Source organism: Anabrus simplex, chromosome 4 (assembly GCF_040414725.1).
Source record: "Anabrus simplex isolate iqAnaSimp1 chromosome 4, ASM4041472v1, whole genome shotgun sequence".
NCBI lineage: Eukaryota > Metazoa > Arthropoda > Insecta > Orthoptera > Tettigoniidae > Anabrus > Anabrus simplex.
Genome location: NC_090268.1, coordinates 247,170,097 through 247,187,932, shown reverse-complemented (window position 1 = coordinate 247,187,932; position 17,836 = coordinate 247,170,097). Strand labels below are relative to the sequence as shown.

At 40.0% G+C, this 17,836-nt stretch overlaps 1 protein-coding gene and 2 non-coding genes across 3 annotated transcripts in view; 2 read left to right on the top strand and 1 right to left on the bottom strand.

Annotated features, from left to right (window-relative positions):
- Positions 1-17,836, bottom strand: part of LOC136872244 (glutamate receptor ionotropic, kainate glr-3-like) — a 121,029-nt gene that overhangs the window by 7,293 nt on the left and 95,900 nt on the right. The window lies entirely within an intron of this gene.
- TRNAL-CAA (transfer RNA leucine (anticodon CAA)) lies at positions 7,920-7,993 on the top strand. Its single transcript has one exon. It is a non-coding gene; the product is annotated as a tRNA-Leu (tRNA).
- Positions 8,217-8,290, top strand: TRNAL-CAA (transfer RNA leucine (anticodon CAA)). Its single transcript has one exon. It is a non-coding gene; the product is annotated as a tRNA-Leu (tRNA).

The window sequence follows — 17,836 nt, the reverse complement described above, 5'->3', positions numbered from 1 at the left end:
CGATTATACTACCCTGTGCAATTCCCTTCCAAACTTTCTCTTCCTGAGATACATTATTTCCTACTTTGACTTTCTGAACCCTTGAATTTAGAAATGCTTTTATCCAACGTGTAACCCTTACGTCCAATCCTATTCCCTCCAATTTCTTTAATAATATTCCATGTTCCACTCTATCAAAGGCTTTGGAAAGATCTATGGCTATGCAATCTAACTGACCTCCTGAATCCAACTGATCTGATATGTCCTGCTGAAATCCCACCAGTTGTGCCTCACAAGAAAATTTCTTTCTAAATCCATACTGGCTCCTCATGAACCAATTTTTATCATCACATATCCCTCTGATGTACTTCGATATTAAACTCTCCAGAATTTTACAAACTATACTGGTCAGGCTGATTGGTCTGTAGTTCTCTGGTTTCCTTTTATCACCCTTTCCTTTATAAATTGGTATTATTATAGATTCCTTCCATTCCTTTGGTATTACACTATTATTTATGACATAGTCAAAGAGAAATTTTAAATAAGGCACTATGTACCACCCCATTGTCTTTATCACCTCCCCAGTAATTTGATCACTTCCTGCAGCTTTTCCTTGCTGAAGCAGTTGGATTTCTCTGAAAATATCTTCGTTTGTGAATGAGAAGCTTCTTGTTTCCCTCTGTCTCTCTCCCTCTCTATCTTCTGTTTCGGTTTCCAACTCTTGACAATCATCTACTGAATCTCTAAATTCCCTACTAAATAGGTTTGCTTTCTCAGTATCTGTTAAATAGTGTTCACCCCCTTCTCCCACCATCGTAGGAATTTGGACTCCTTTTCCTTTTTGATTCCTGATATATGAATACAGCTTTTTCCATTTCCCTTTGTGGTCATTCATATAATTCTCTTTTGCTTCCTTTTTCACTCTATTCAGTTCCCTCATTAGCTGTTTTCTAGTTTCTCTACTCTCCCTACCCTCTTTGATTTTCCTGTTTACTATTCTACATTTTCTTTTTAATTTTCTTATTTCCCTTGTATTATAAACAGGGTCTGAGGTCATTTTACCCTTCTTAACAGGTACAAATCTCTTCTCTCCTTCCCAAATAATTCCTTTAAATTTAGCCCAAAGTGTATCCACGTTACTCCCTTCACTTATCCAACAACTGAATTGTGATTTAAGGTAAGTCCCAAATTCATCAACTTTAGTTTTTCTGTACAATTTCTTGTCTTGTGTAACCCTCTTATTAAGCCTTTTTGGTACGAGTCCTACATCCATTATTACAGCCTTATGGTCTCCTATTCCTTCAATTACCTCAGTTTTATCAACAATTTCCCATGGTTTAACCAAGAATACATCTAGTAAGTTATTGAGACGAGTCGGTTCTTGTACTACTTGTGTAAATCCTCCCTCCCAAATTAACTTATTTGCCAGTTTCTGTTCATGGGCTTCACTTGCAGCTCCTTTCCATTCAACTTCAGGCAAATTTAGATCTCCCCCAATTATTACCATATCATTATTATTGTTTTTATGAGTATAATCTATTATTTTTTCAAAGATTTCCATGTCTCTTTCCTCTCTTCCAGGCCTGTATGTTCCTATAATTCCCACCTCCTTCATATTATCACAAACTAATTTTATCCCTAATATTTCATCCCTTTCATCGGTAAACCATTCATGTGAACAGTAAGTTTCCTTCACCAGAATAAACACCCCCCCCCCTCCCTTTTTATCTCCTCGGTCTCTACGATAGACTGTGTACCCTTCTGGAAATACTTCTCTATTACCCACCCCTTCTTTCAACCACGATTCCACTCCTATCACCACATCAGTCTCATAAGATTCCATCAATGTACCGAATTTTAATTGTTTATTTACTACACTTTGACAGTTTACCAAGAGCAATCTCAGACCCCCTTCCTCCCTAAAACTTGACTGTTGCAATTGGGTAACTTGAAATTCCTTACTATCCTGAGTTTCTTTTTCTAGTTGACTGAACCAGCTTGAAGTACAGCTGGCTCTTTCTACTAGTTTTCCTGGTCAGTATTATAACTCAAGGGAGTTGCCTGTTTTACAGTACATATCTTAAGATTAATAAAATCTAGAACAATATTTGCTATCTTTCGTTTACCTGAATTGTTTAGATGGAGGCCATGTTTTGTATAACAGTATCTCTCAAAACTGCTGCATTCAATAACCTGAGTATTCCGAAAATGTTTACAAATTTTAACAATATTTGTATTGACCTTGTCCACTTCAATGTTCACACACGAGTCTCTACTCAAATCATGCACGTTTACTACAAAAACGTTAGTGTGGGTCAGCTTCCCTAGTGTATGTTTAAGTTGTGATCTTACATTCTTGGCGTCGTCGCGAGCTACGTCGTTCGTCCCACCGATGATAAGCACTGCATCGCCGCTCCTGAAGTTCCTAGTTGCTGCTTCTACGTTTTCCACAACACTGCTGATAGAAGCTCCTGGATATATTTCTCCTGTTGCTGCTATATTCTCGTCGTTAATCACTCCCGCAATTCCCCTTCCTTGGCTATCACCAAACACAGCTACCTTCGCTGATTTAGACCTAACTGGGTCTTGAATCTGAATTCTAGGCCTAAATTTTAAACTCGGCACGGCAACGGATCGCGATGATTTGGTTTCACGCGCGCGATCACTTTCTTCAAGCATTAAATTATTTAGGGCAGAAATCCTATTTGTAATGTTTATTTCCGGAAATTCAGTTGTAGATTTCTTCTTAGCCGGCCATCCACGAACTACTTGACACCACGTGCTCGAGTTTGTTACTTGTACCGGTATATCACTCGAAGAATGGTCAGTCCCAAATTCTAGCGATCGCAGTCTTTCTTTTAATTCTTGATTTTCAACTTTAAGAGTCTCATTGTCCTTTTTTAGAATGTTTATAATTTCTAATGCACTTTTATATTCCTCATCGACTGTTTTCGGTGCTTCGTCAACGCCGTCCCCAACAACAACATTCCGAACACACTGCTCACACTGGCGAGAATGGTTCTGTTTCAGAACACCAACGAAGAAATGGCTGATGTGCACGTAGTCCATGGCCATACCTAGGAATATTTTGGGGGGAGAGGGGAGTAGGATTTTTTAGCAGAGGGTGGGTGGGTGTTTGCGCTCTAGAAACAAAAGCTATAGGAGCAGTAAAATACTCTGTGGATGGCGATGGTAGAATACACCCACGGTGGGTTGGTAAGCACAGGTCCCATAGCTGGGTCTAGCATTGCTTCCGTTTACTTGTATCAAGCCCCTCACTTTCATCTTTTCTATCTGACCACATCTGATCAACACTTGTTCTCTTTCGACCCTGATGTTATTACGTTTTGCAAGGCCTAGAAAGTCTTTCCTTCTCAATCCCTTCATTGACCTTCCATTTCTTTTGCTGATGCCTTCATTCTTCGAACGTGGGCATCTTCTACAATCCTTCTGATCAGTGTTAGTAGAGGCTGGTTGCATACTACTAATGGTGTATGGCCTCCGGAGAGGCATGGTGCATATCTTTCAAAATGATGCCCTATAGATGACCTGCACATCTATGAGGATGAGTTCCTACCTAATTTAATCTAATTTATCTTCATTTCTCACCAATTGCTTTTCATTTTATACAAGTTTTCAACAAATTATTTATAGATCTTCAAGACAGTGATTTATATTTATTGAAGTATATCAACAGATCATAAGAATTTTCAAGTGTTGTGTTACATCCTCAAGACAGTGAATAATTTGAGTGTATATTGAATATTAGATCACAACTATTTTCAATTATTATGCTATCAATTTTTATTATATGTATGACCAATTAGGTTTTTAAATGTTTTAAGACCTTATGACTGATGATGATCAAATATCAATAGGCCAAAACTAGTACTGTGATTAAAATAAATTGAAATACTAATTTTAAATTGTATTGATTAGGTGGATTACCTCATTTATCTACAATAATTATTCTGGTACACATCACCTGAGCTATAAAAAGGGAGTCTAGCCACGGACGGTCGGTCAGTGTTGGACTCCGTGGTGGAGTCAGTGTTAGAGTCACTGTGAGACTCAGCGTTAAGAGTGAGTATGAGACTCTGTGTGTTGGGGTTTGGTAGCTGGGCTGAGGGCAACAATGGTGTTGGCTGTCCCTAGTATCCTACTGAGGTCTAAACGAGGAGTTGTGGTTGTTGTTGGTACGTCGGAGTTTTGAGTGAGTAGCTGGACTGAAGACGGCATAAGGGACAGAAGACTCTGTGTGTGTGTGTGCTTCTGTGGACTGAGGATCATCATGAGTCAGCAATTAGAGCGCTATTGTGAGTGTAATTGGAACTGCATTAATAATCGTTGTTGTGAGGAGTAATGTCCTGTTGTTTAACATTGTTAAGCTGTTGCTGTTTATTTGTTCGCTGTGTTTGACTGTGCAAATTACTGGACTGTCTCTGGAGTCGAACTAAGAAACAGTCATCGTGTGTTGTGTGGCCAGTAGCCTGTGTTTAATCCTAGCTGTTTGCACGTAGTTGCTATGTAGGGTGACTAGACTTTCAGAAGTGAATGTAAGGCGAGCTTGTGAATAGTATTAAAACACTCTCAGGTAATTCAAAGGAGCTGGGACTCCCTGCTGTGTGTAAGGAATGGAGACTTGTAAATAGACAGCAATTAGTAAGGGTGGAAGTTAATAACTGAACAGAGTTGTGTGTGTATATGTGTGTGTGTGTGTGTGTGTGTGTGTGTTTGCATTTATTGGGTCATCCTTAAATTAAATGGAGTAATAAAATAGATGCTGTCTTATTCGTAACATATGTATAGCCTATTGTTGCATAAAATAAGTTTAAAATCAACTCATCTTCATACCCCAATAAACTAAAACCATTAACAAACAAACAAACAAACAAACAAACAAACAAACAAACAAACAAACAAAGAAGCAAACAAACAAACAAACAAACAAACAAACAAACAAACAAACAAACATCATAACGGCTGTACCAGGTTTTTGGATGAGGACAGCTTTGAAATGGGAGGATTCAGGGTACTTAAGGGGAAGACGGAGGCAAGAGTTATGAAAAATGTTCCCTATCTCAGAACAGGTTTCATAATCGACAAGAAAGTATTAGACTCCATTATAAGCTTTAAGTCTACATCTGAAAGACTATCCACAGTCACGTTTAAGTCGACCAACAAAGTACAATTGTGAATGTTCATGCCCCTATAAATATTGACAGCAAAAGGAATAAGGAGAAGGTGGAACTATTCTGGGATAAACTAGATGACACAATCCAGAAGATACCCGATAAACATAACGTCATCCTTCTAGGGGATTTTAACGCCCAAGTGGGGAGAGAGAAATGGTTCAGGCATACAGTGGGGTGTTACCCAGCACATAACAGTACCAACCAAAATGGTGTCAGGCTCATCAAATTATGCCAGGTGCACAATTTGGACTTGAAATCAACAAGCTTAAAGAAATTGCCAAGAAGACATGGATATCACCTAACCCTCTCTTGGGAGAATTCCAGTTAGATCATGTTGCGATAAAGCAGAAAGTTCATAAGGAAATCCAAAATGTTAGGGTTCTCAGGGGGGTCAACCTCTACTTGGACCACTACTTATCTAAAGTGAAACTGAAGAACATCCCCAAGAGTATCTTTCAGAGGAAAACGACCTTGCATGAAAGAGATATGTCCGGAAATAATAAAGGAGAGCAAGGAGGAATGGGGCAAGTTAACCAGTGACCTAGGAGGTCAGGACTGGAAGCAGATGGAGAAGAGTGTTATAACCAAGGTAGAGCAGCTTGTGCCTGTTACCAAGACGAAGCACAAATGGTGGAATGAAGAGTGTGATAGGCTACTTGATTTGTGGAAGAAGGCTTGGCACATCTGGCAAACCAAAAAGGACGAGAGTGCTTGGCAACACTTTGTGGAAACTAGGAAGATGGTGTCCAAGGGGATCAAGAAAGTTAAGAAGGAACAAAGAGACCAACTACTCAGGAAGATAAATAAGGACTTTGTTAAGGACAACATAAGAAACTATTATTGGATCTTCAGGAAGAAGCTAAACAGATAGGACCCCGTCCTCCCCCAACTCTCCAACTTCAGGACAAAAAAAGGAAACATGGAGTATAGTAATAGAGGTAATTGTAAGATACTAGCAGAATATTTCAAGGAACTTCTAAATTGTGAAGAACCATGCCAAAAGATGGCGTTCGATAGTGGACCAAAGTCATCCCCAACCCTGACTCTAAACCCCCATCTATAAGCGAGATCCAGGCAATACTAACTCATATGGAAAATTTCAAGGCATTGGGGGAAAATCAGTTAACAGCTGAATTATGGAAGTATACAAGCAAATGTGCAATTGTCTCACTCCAAAAACGTTTTGAAGAGATATGGAAGAATGAGGTTATTCCAGACGAATGGAAAATGGCCCTGATACAGCCTCATAACAAAAAAGGTTCAAAATTGGATCCCAACAACTACAGAGGCATTTCACTGGTGGATGTGACATGTCCAGAGCATTACTGCAAAGAGCTGATCCTCAACTGGACTGCCAACTTGGGGAGTATCAGGCAGGGTTTAGGAAAGGAAGATCTTGCCCTGAACAGATCTTAAACCTCAGAAACATTTTAGCATACCAGAAGCAGAGGGCAAAACTGTATATAGTGAGCTTTGTAGACTTCCAAAAAGCTTACGATTCCATAGACAGAGAGTCGTTGTTCAATATTTTGGAGGAGTTTGGCTTAGATGGGAAAACTTTTAAACATCATCAAGGAGATGCTCACAAATACGTTCTCTAAAGTCAGATTCATGGGCGAACTATCAGAACCTTTTGAGGTCAGACTAGGGGTCAGGCAAAGGGATGGTCTCTCCCCACTGTTGTTCAACTGTGAACTTGAAAAAATCGTAAGGGAATGGAATACAAGAATGAGAGGGGGAATAAGACTTGGAACAAAAAACAAAGGAATCACAATTAAGTGTTTGGCATTTGCTGACAACTTGGCGCTGCTCGCAGAAATATGGGAAGAAGCAAAAGAACAAGTTGCCAAATTACAAGAGCAGGCGGGGAAGATAGGACTTAAGATTTATTTCGAAAAGACAAATGTCATGACGAATATACTTGACACTCCTAAGAGAATTAAAGTAGGAGCTCAAGAAATAGAGGTGGTGAAGAGTTTCAAGTATGTATGGGAATGGATTGAATGGAACAACCTTGAAGGGAAAGCAATGGAAGCGAGAAGGACCAAAATGGAACTAGCTTTCCAGAAAACCAAAAACACATACAATAAGAAAGCCCTCTCTTGGAACACCAAAATAAGGCATTAACACAGTAATTAAGCCGGAAGCACTCTATGCAGCAGAGACACTAGTCATGGAGAGGAAAGGGCAATTGGAGAAACTGGAAATCAAGGAGAGGAAAATTTTGAGGAAGATCATAGGTCTGTACTTAACATCTCTTCAACACGTACTAAATGTACGTTACACGACCTAATAGGTTGAAAGTCTGTTTCGATTACAATGCGGTCGTGAAAATTCAATATTCATTGACTTGGCCCTCAATGGGCAACTTAAGTGCACTCTACAGTGTGATGACAGTAGTGCCAGACCTGTAGCTTAGATCCTTTCCAACAGAACAAAGATGGCCTAGGCCATCATAGCTCAATTGGTAGAGCAACCGACGTGAAATCGGGAGGTTGTGGGTTCGGATCCCACTGGTGTCTGGTTGGCCATTTTTGTTCTGTACTTAACATCTCTTCAACACGTACTAAATGTACGTAAAACGACCTAATAGGTTGAAAGTCTGTTTTGATTACAATGCGGTAGTGAAAATTCAATATTCATTGACTTGACCCTCAATGGGCAACTTAAGCACACTCTACAGTGTGATGGCAGTAGTGCCAGACCTGTAGCTTAGATCCTTTCCAACAGAACAAAGATGGCCTAGGCCACCATAGCTCAATTGGTAGAGCAACCGATGCAAAATCGGGAGGTTGTGGGTTCAGATCCCACTGGTGTCTGGTTGGCCATTTTTGTTCTGTACTTAACATCTCTTCAACACGTACTAAATGTATGGAACACGACCTAATAGGTTGAAAGTCTGTTTTGATTACAATGCAGTCGTGAAAATTCAATATTCATTGACTTGGGCGTCAATGGGCAACTTAAGCGCACTCTACAGTGTGATGGCAGTAGTGTCAGACCTGTAACTTGGATCCTTTCCAACAGAACAAAGATGGCCTAGGCCACTATAGCTCAATTGGTAGAGCAACCGACGCAAAATCGGGAGGTTGTGGGTTCGGATCCCACTGGTGTCTGGTTGGCCATTTTTGTTCTGTACTTGACATCTCTTCAACACGTACTAAATGTACGTAACATGACCTAATAGGTTGAAAGTCTATTTCAATTTATTAAAATCATTAAAAACCAGCAAATCTCCCCCAAATTAACATTTTTATTTATTTTTTCAGTAAACTTGAATTTTTTAATTACATTAATAGAGAAACCTTTAAAGACAGTGCAGTTTTATGGGTTAAATTCAATTGTTTTATTTTCCAAAGTCTTGATTTCATAATCATTTTAATCTAATGGGTTAAATTTTTGATAACTCCTATGGTCTGTTTAAATTTGACAAGTCATTTTTTATTTTGTGAGTGGGGTTGAACCTCCCTAAAAATATTGGGTATGGTTTTGACCTAGCCTATGCCGCATCAAGTGGCATCCGAAGAGAAGCCTGAATGATTTACAATTCCTGGCACCCTAATCAAAATAAATCTCATTATTCAAACTTTGTGTCCCTTGGCAGGTGGCTGCGTGAAGGAGGGCGGAAGAAATCCCTCATGTGACAGTAGGGTGCATATTTCAACATTGGTTTAGTGTCAATATCTGGGCCAGCATTGTTGGTGACTATTTACTTGAGCCATATGTCCTTTCTCCTTGCCTCAACAGTGAGGAATGCTACCGTTTCTTTGTAGAATCACTGCCTGGATTATTGGAATATGTTTCTCTGAGTATTCAGCAGTGAATGTCGCTATTTTGTAATGGAACTCTGTCGCATTTCATTCGCTGTGTTGCGTAGCACTTAAATGATCATCATCCTAGGAGATGAGTAGGCTGTGGTGGGCCATTTAAATGGCCTCCATGTTTGGCCAATTTAAATCCCATGGACTTTTCTTGTTATGGGAAGATCGTAGAAGGAGGCAGAAATATTGAAGATTTACTGCAATCAGACCACTGTGTATATTGTTTCTTACGTTCATTATTTCATTCCTTTTACAATGTTTTGAGTAAAGGAGTGCATGATCATGTAGTGGCAGATGTGCATGCATGTTAAATAATAAAGAAAGTTACTGAAACTGACAGACAAGAGGAGAAATGATTGGATGCATTCCTTGACTGACAAGTGTGTCTAAATTACTGTGTCTGCAATTATGACTGCTTAATAAACAAACTGTGGATTTTTCCTGTAAGAGACAAGGACAATATTCTTTGCGAGTCAAACAAAGAAACTTGTATTCACACAGAGCATTATTTCTTGTCTCCATCTATCATACACCTCACTTCCCCTGTCTTCCATGAAGCACAGAAGCAGGCAATGATTTGTGCTCTGGCATAGCAAATACGACGAGTTCATCAATTTAATTCATGTGTCTGGAAGTAACAAAGTAATTTCATTTTCTCAAAAAGATGCTGTTGCTTGCTGTTTGTTGTTTAAAGGGGCCTAACAGCTAGGTCATCAGCCCTTCTCAAAAAGAAAAATATTCCCCACCAATCTGATTGCACCATCATTCTTTATATAACACGAAGAGCAATTTTTTTGTTGGTATTATTTAGATACACTCTGTATATTAAGAAAACATAAAGGTCCAATAATTCTGCCCTGTGGTAACCCCTATTAATCACTACAGGATCAGATAAAACTTCACCTACTCTAATTCTTTGAGTTCTATTTTCTAGAAATGTAGTCACCCATTCAACCGCTCTTTGTCTGGTCCAATAGCCCTCATTTTCATCAGTAATCTCCCATGATATACCATATCAAAAGCCTTGGATAGGTCAGTAGCAATATTGCCCATTTGACCTCCTGAATAAAATGTCTAATATATCTTGCTGGAATCCTACAAGTTGAGCCTCACTGGAATAACCTTTCATAAACCCGAACTCCCTTCTATCAAATCAATTAGTAATTTTGCAAATGTGTCCGATATAATCATGAAAGAATGTCCCAGAGTTAATAAAGAACACGTGTCAAGCTGACTGGCCGGTAATTATCCGCTTTGTGTTAATCATCCTTTCTCTTGTAAACTGGGCTATTATTACAGCTCTCCATTCATTTGGCATCACTCCTTCCTGCAAACAGTAATCAAATAAGTATTTCAGATTTAGCACTGCATCCCAACCCATTGCCTTTTTTAAATGTCTTTATTATCATAGGTAAATTTCAGTAATTCACCAGTATTAGTCACCTCCTTTACCTGGACATTATTCTTATATCCAACTACCTTTACTTACTGCTGACTGAATATTTCAGCCTTCTGTAAGTCCTCACATCTACACTCCCCTTGTTTATTAACAATCCCTCGAATGTCATTCCTGGAATCTGTTTCTGTCTTGAAGTACCTATATGTATCCTCCCATTGCTCCCTAGAATTCATACGGCTGCCTATTATGTTTGCACATTATCCTTAGCAGATTTCCTAGTAAGTTCCTTTAATCTTTTCTTGCTCCTTCAACTATTCCTAACTCTGTTTCTTTATAATATGCACCTCTTTCTCAATCTCTTTATTACTGGGCAAGTTGGCCATATGGTTTGGGGCTCGAAACTGTGAGCTTGCACCCAGAAGATAGTGGGTTCTAATCCCACAGTCGGCAGTCCTGAAGATGGTTTTCTGTAGTTTCCCATTTTCACACCAGGCAAATACTGGGGGCTGTATTTTAATTAAGGCTGCAGCTGCTCCCATCCCACAACTAGGCCTTTCCTATCCCATTGTAGCCATAAGACCTATCTGTGTTGGTGAGCCATAAAGCAAATGATTTTTTAAAAAATAATCACTTTATGATGGGTCCTTACAATTCTTTACTACTTTTAACAGTACATACCTGTTTTCACACTCATCAACAATTGCTTAAAACCCATCCCATAGGCTGTTTACGTTTTCCATACAACATACACTTAAGAAAATGGAAATTGCAACATCATGAAGGCATTGGTCGTTTGTGTTAATTTTCAAGATATGGAACGATGCCATGTAGGTATGTAAACGATCAAAGTTTCAGACCCATTGGATTGTTGCTACAGGTCTCCCCATGTGATTGGTGGCGGAGGAATCAACTCTAGTGTACGGACTCTGATGTAGCGTAGTTGACTTGCAGTCTGTGCAGTGAAGTGTTCCCCATCAAACATGCCTCGACGACAGAGAAGAGCATGCTATCAACAACTGTCGCCATTTGAGAGGGCTCGGATAATTGGGCTGTGTGAGGCTGGATTATCGCTAAGGACTGTCACTGCACGTGTTGGCTGACAGGCATCTATGGTACAATGTGTATGGCAGCAGTGATGAAATGAAGGTACCCACACTCGTAGACCTGGCACAGGCCCAGTGCGACAGACAACTGTGAGAGAGGATTGCCGCATCATTTGGATGGCCCGGATGGAACCCCATGCAACAGCAGCACAAATTCGAGCAGCTGTGGCACCCCACGTTACACAACAAACAGTTGGTAATCGCCTGCGCACAGCTGGCTTACGAGCCCGTGTCCCTGCAAAAGGTATTCCATTGACCCCACAACAGCGACATGTAAGGCTGGCCTGGTGTCGAGAAGGATCGATGTGGGTCGACGAATGGCATAGGGTCGTCTTTAGTGATGAATTGTGCTTCTGTCTTGCCCGCAGTGATCGCCGGAATTGTGTGCGCCGATGTACCGGGGAGAGGGGCCGCCCAGATCTTATTGTCGAGAGGCACACAGGGCCAATACCAAGCATTATGGTCTGGGGAGCTATTGGCTTTAATGTGAAATCACAATTAGTGCTTGTTGAGGGCACTATGACTGCTCAACAGTACGTTGATAGGGTACTCAATCCAGTGGTTGTCCCTATGATGGCGAACATTGCTAATGGGATGTTTCAGCAGGGCAATGCCCGGGTTCACACTGCACATATCTCCAGAAAAGCTCTCCACGACATCACAACTTTAGAATGGCCTGCCAGATCCCCGAACCTCAGTCCTATTGAGCATGTGTGGGACATGATGGGTCGACACTGGCCAACCGTCCTCAGCCACCCACAACTCTGGAACAACTGACCCGTGCAGTGCAGGAAGCACGGGCCACAATTGACTCCATGCCTTGACAAATTCATCAATGTATTGCAGCTCGTGGTGGGCACATCCTGTATTGATTGTTGTCCAAACTTCCGGTCAGAGGGACCTGAAAGTGTAATCATCGAATCACAAACGAACACTCGTCCTGCATGTTCAATTGCAGCAATGTAGCACCACTCCTTCTGGGTGTTGAAATTTCCATTTTCTTCAGTGTAATTGTTTTTTTTTATTCCCCCATGCCTCTGTTATCAACCATATGGTGTTGTCTAACAGTACTTCTTTTACAACCATTCTATCACTTTCATTTTGAACTGCAACAAAAACAGCTTCGTGATCACTAATACCATCTATCACTTCAGTTTCTCTATAGAGCTCGACTGGTTTTACCAGCACTACATGCAGAAAATTCTTCCCTCTGGTTGGCTCTGTCACTTTCTGATTCAGCTGTCCTTCCCATATTAACTCATTCACCATTTGTTGGTCATTATTTCCGTCATTCAAATTCTCTTCCCAGATAACATTTGATTAATTGAGATCACTCGCTACAATAACGCTTCTTTCTGTGTTGTTTCCTACGTAGCTGATTATTTTATCAAGTAATTCAACACCAATGTCAGCTCCAGCTTTGTCAGGTCTGTGCATCCCAAACACATGAACTTATCTTTAGAGATAAGTCTTACATCTAAAATTTCATGTTTCTCATCCTTTATTTTTTTGTAGCTTACAAATGATTCTTTCACTGGTATGAAAGAGAAATTTTTGGTAAGACAATGGACCTATACAGCATGTCCCTGAATCACTATCCATTTTGTTTCAACTGACAACCCAAATTACAGCATAAGGGATGAGCCAAAGCTGCTAGTATAAGACCTCTACTGTTTTACCGTTGCATTAAGTAGAGCTACTTTCTTCCATTTCAGTTCTTTCATATAAAATGCCCTTTCTGTTATTGCTAACACTGCCACTGCATATGAGGCAAGTGAAAATGAAATGTCAAATAGCTTGTAGTGCCGGGATATCCCAGGACGGGTTCAGCTCACCAGGTGCAGGTCTTTCTATTGACGCTCGTAGGCGACCTGCACGTCGTGATGAGGATGAAATGATGATGAAGACAACACATACACCCAGCCCTCATGCCATAGGAATTAACGAATTAAGGTTAAAATCCCCGACCCGGCTGGGAATCGAACCCGGGACCCTCTGAATCGAAGGCCAGTACGCTGACTGTTCAGCCAACGAGTCGGACTATGAGGCAAGTGTATTTGGTGTATCAATCAATGAGTCAATCAGTCACCACTGATTCGCATTTAGGACTGTCATCCAAGTGGCAGATTCCCTATCAGTTATTTACATAGTCTTTTCATAAATGATTTCAAATAAGTTGGAAATTTATCGAACATCACTTTGGTAAATTATTCCAATCCCTAATGCCTCTTCCTATATATGAACATTTTCCCCAGTTCATCTTCTTGAAATCCAACTTTATCCTCGTATTATGATCTTTTCTTCTTTTAGAAACTCCACTTAAGTGGTTATTTTTTTTTTTTTTTGTTATTTGCTTTACGTCGCTTTCACACAGATAGTTCTTATGGCGATGATGGGACAGAAAGGGCCTTGGAATGGGAAGGAAGCGGCCGTGGCCTTGATTAGGGTACAGCCCCAGCATATGCCTGGTGTGAAAATGGGAAACCACGGAAAACTATCAGGGGCTCAAACCCACTGTCTCCCGAATACTGGATACTGGCCACACTTAAGCGACTGCAACTTGTTACGATTGCCGAATTTACAACATGTATTCCCTACCTTGCATACTGCTGTTCTCTTCGATCTTGTCCTCGCCACATAAAGCATTCCACTACTCTGCTCACCTGTGCTCTGCCTGCGCCATTCATCACGTGACTATGACATCATCCTCTCTACGCTTCGCCTTCTCCGTTGTTTGTGCGCTGCGTGCTCACCTATTGGACACGTGATGATATGCTTCTCGAACTTGCTGGCTTGTAGCCTTCTCACCTTTCTAGATTTTTCTACACCACTATATATTTCCCACTCCGCTGCTCCACATTTGAGTCTGCTTTTGTCTCGGAGTGGTGGAGCACCAAAATAACTGTGCTACTTTGTATTATGTCAATTCCATCTGGACTGTATATCTTCAAACTATTTGGTGAGCAAGATTTATCATTATTTGGACATTCATTTTTCATCTGGGCCATTTGCCTGCTGAACTTTTCTTCTGCCGACTTAATACCTTGTATTTTAAAAGCTCATATGAAAGACTGCACTTCTACACTAACTGCGCTATAGACAATATCAAATTATTTGTAATCACTTCAGTTGTCTTCTAAGACGTATGCCATTTGTAAATTCTGTTCTCGTAACATAGGAATACCCGGTGAAGAAAATCCTATCCCCGTTCTGATCCTTATCCCACTTCCCTTTCCCCTTCCTTTTGTACTTCTTTTCTTTTAGGGTTTGCTCCCACTTTTCTTACTCAGTTTCTGTATGTATTTATTGTATGCTTGTATTTGTTCAATAGACTTTTCTTATATGCATTTTGGAAATTCTATTTGTAAATGTGGCACACTTTTCTAATTTTCTCAAGTTTTACATATTTATCTTTCACCGCTTGTTAAAATTTGTCTTCGATTTATTTATCTTGTTACTATGTTTGATTGTTAAATATATTCTATTCATATTGTTAATTTTAGGTCTTCCTATTGGCCTAGCTCCTTCTTACTGCGTGTTTCCATGGTTTAATCATTTATTATTATCCATACTATATAATATCACTTCGGTTGATACTATTTGTTTATTGCAAGCTATCTCACTACAGTAGTTGGTATTCAGAGCTCCCTACAGTATTGGTAATCAAATATACACCACAGTATGATAGCAGAGCTCCCTCACAACAGTATGGTAGCAGAGTAACTTTGGTTCGATTCCCGTCTCTTCTTTTATTTTTATTTTTGGTATAGTCTTTGGCTTTTTTGCTTGTCTTCTTACTATGGCTTACTTTTCAGACAATTTTGCTCCTTATCAATCCGACACTTCTTCTACATCTTCTTCCAATCCTCTTAATTTCTCGGCTCCAAACCCTTTTGTTACTTATGATTTACTTTCTCATAATTCTTCTTCCACAACGGATTCTACGCTGTCTTTTGACCTATCCTCTTCTGAAATTTCTTTATCGCTGAAAAGAACTATCTCTTGATTGTACCGCTTTTATTCCGCCTACAAAATCCCTTTTATGTCAATCGCCCCCTCCCCCTTCCAAACCTTTCTCAAACGCTTCCCCACCCCAATCTACACCACCGCCTACTCCGTCTCCACAATTTTTGTATGAATCTCCTAATCCTTTCTCTACCTCTTCTTATTCAGAGGCTATTAACTTTCATCTCATTAAGAAATCTTTAGACTTAGTCCCCCACCTCACTTCAACGCATCCACAAGTACTTACACTCTGGTTGTTTGCCGCTTGTAAATTCTTACAACTGAACCTGGCCTCATTTTTTCAATTACTTTCCCTCTTGTATTCTAAAACTTCTGGTCATTTTAGTAATTTTCTGTTACAACACATGTCTGATTGCTACGATTGGATTCAATTTCATTCCCTTGTACACAATTATTTTCTTCTCTATGAAATTCGCCAACAGTTAAGCTCTGTTTTCTTACGTCATCATCAACGTCCTGATGAAACAACTTATGACTTTTTGGATTCTCTCATTAACTTTGCTGATGTTCTTGCCATATCTGAACACCCTCAGGAAATCATCTCTCTGGTTCATTTTTATGCTGCTCCTCCATTTTGGCAATTAATTAATCCTTTTTCTCCTCCCACATCTATTTCTCACCTTTATCATATTGCTCAAATGGACACTTTCAATTCTTATAGTAATGCTTCATATTGTGCTTCTGTTCCCCCTCCTCCTCACATCATTCCCACCCCACCTCCCTCTTCTTCTCCTTCTACTTCTTCTCTTCATCCAACCACTTCCACTCTCTCTTGTTTTCGCTGTCAAGGTCGAGGCCATATCGCTCGCTATTGTCCTACTCCATGATCGGGAAATGCTCCCTCCCGCCGTATGTAGGCAGCTTTCGGTCTGTAGGGCAAATTCTGCCACTTGCCGCTCCGTGTCCGGCTCGATCTGCTTATGTTCTTGCTGTACTTCAGAACATTCCCTCTCTTGCATTATTAGACTCAGGGGCTTCTATTTCACTTCTCAGTTCCTCTTTCTTCCAGCAATTACTTCAATTGCATCCACATCTTCAATTACATTTTTCGGATTTATTATATACTTCTGTCTCACGTCACCCTTTAAACATTCTTGGTCAACTTATTCTTACGGTAAAGATTTCTAAATTTTCATGGTCCTTTCCCTTTTATGTCGCTCAAAATCTTCCTATTCCCCTTATACTTGGATATGATTTTTTTTCACATACTGGCTTAATTCTCCACACTCACAGCTCTTCCATTTCTTTTCATTTTGATTCTGTGACTAGCATTCCTTTGATCAATCCTTCTGATTACCCTACTTCATTACATCTCTCTAACTTGCATGTCTATGTTACTGAGTCTTAGCAGGAAGTTTTAACCTCGCTTCTTAACCAATTTTCTGACGTGGTTACGGAACAGCTTGGTACTGTCCGCAATTATGAGGCTCATATCGATCTCTTGGACCACTCTCCCGTCAGATCTCCCCCTTATCATCTTAGTCCACCTCGTATGCAACTTTTGGAGCAACACATATCTCAAATGCTTGCTGATGGGACCATTATCCCTTCTACTTCGAATTATGCTTCACCTGCTTTTCTGGTCAATAAGCCTGATAATTCCACACGCTTTGTCATTGATTACCGTCATCTCAATAATAAGATTAAATATGATGCTTATCCCCTTCCTAAGCTGCAAAACGCTTTTCCATTTTTTGCTAATGCTAAATATTTTTCCACATTTGAGTGTAACTCTGCTTTTCACCAAATTCCCTTAGATGCGGCTAGTTCTAAACTTACTGCTTTTATTAAACCTAATGGTCTCTATCAATTTACTAAGCTTCCTTTTGGTCTTAATGTTGGATCCCAGATCATGCAACGTCTTGTTGATTCTCTCCTTTCTGATATTAAGTACAAATATCTTTATCCGTACATAGATGATTTATTGATTTTTTTCTCCTGATTTTGACTCCCATATTATTCATCTTCTCATCTTCGTACGGCAGCTCTCACTATTAACCCTTCCAAAATTTCTCTTGCACAAACTTCTGTTAAATTTTTAGGTCACATCATTTCCTCCCAAGGTGTTTCCGTTGATCCTGATCGTATTGTGGCTATTACTCAACTCTCTCCCCCTAAAAACATCAAACAACTGCGTACCTTTCTTGGCATGGTTTCTTTTTATAACCGTTTTATTCCCAACTTCTCTCGTATTGCTGAACCATTGCACTATCTCAAACGTAAGGCTGATCAATTTCTTTGGACTCCTACTCAACAACATGCTTTTTCTACTTTTAAATCTCTTCTTATCAAAGCTCCCATTTTGCAGTTCCC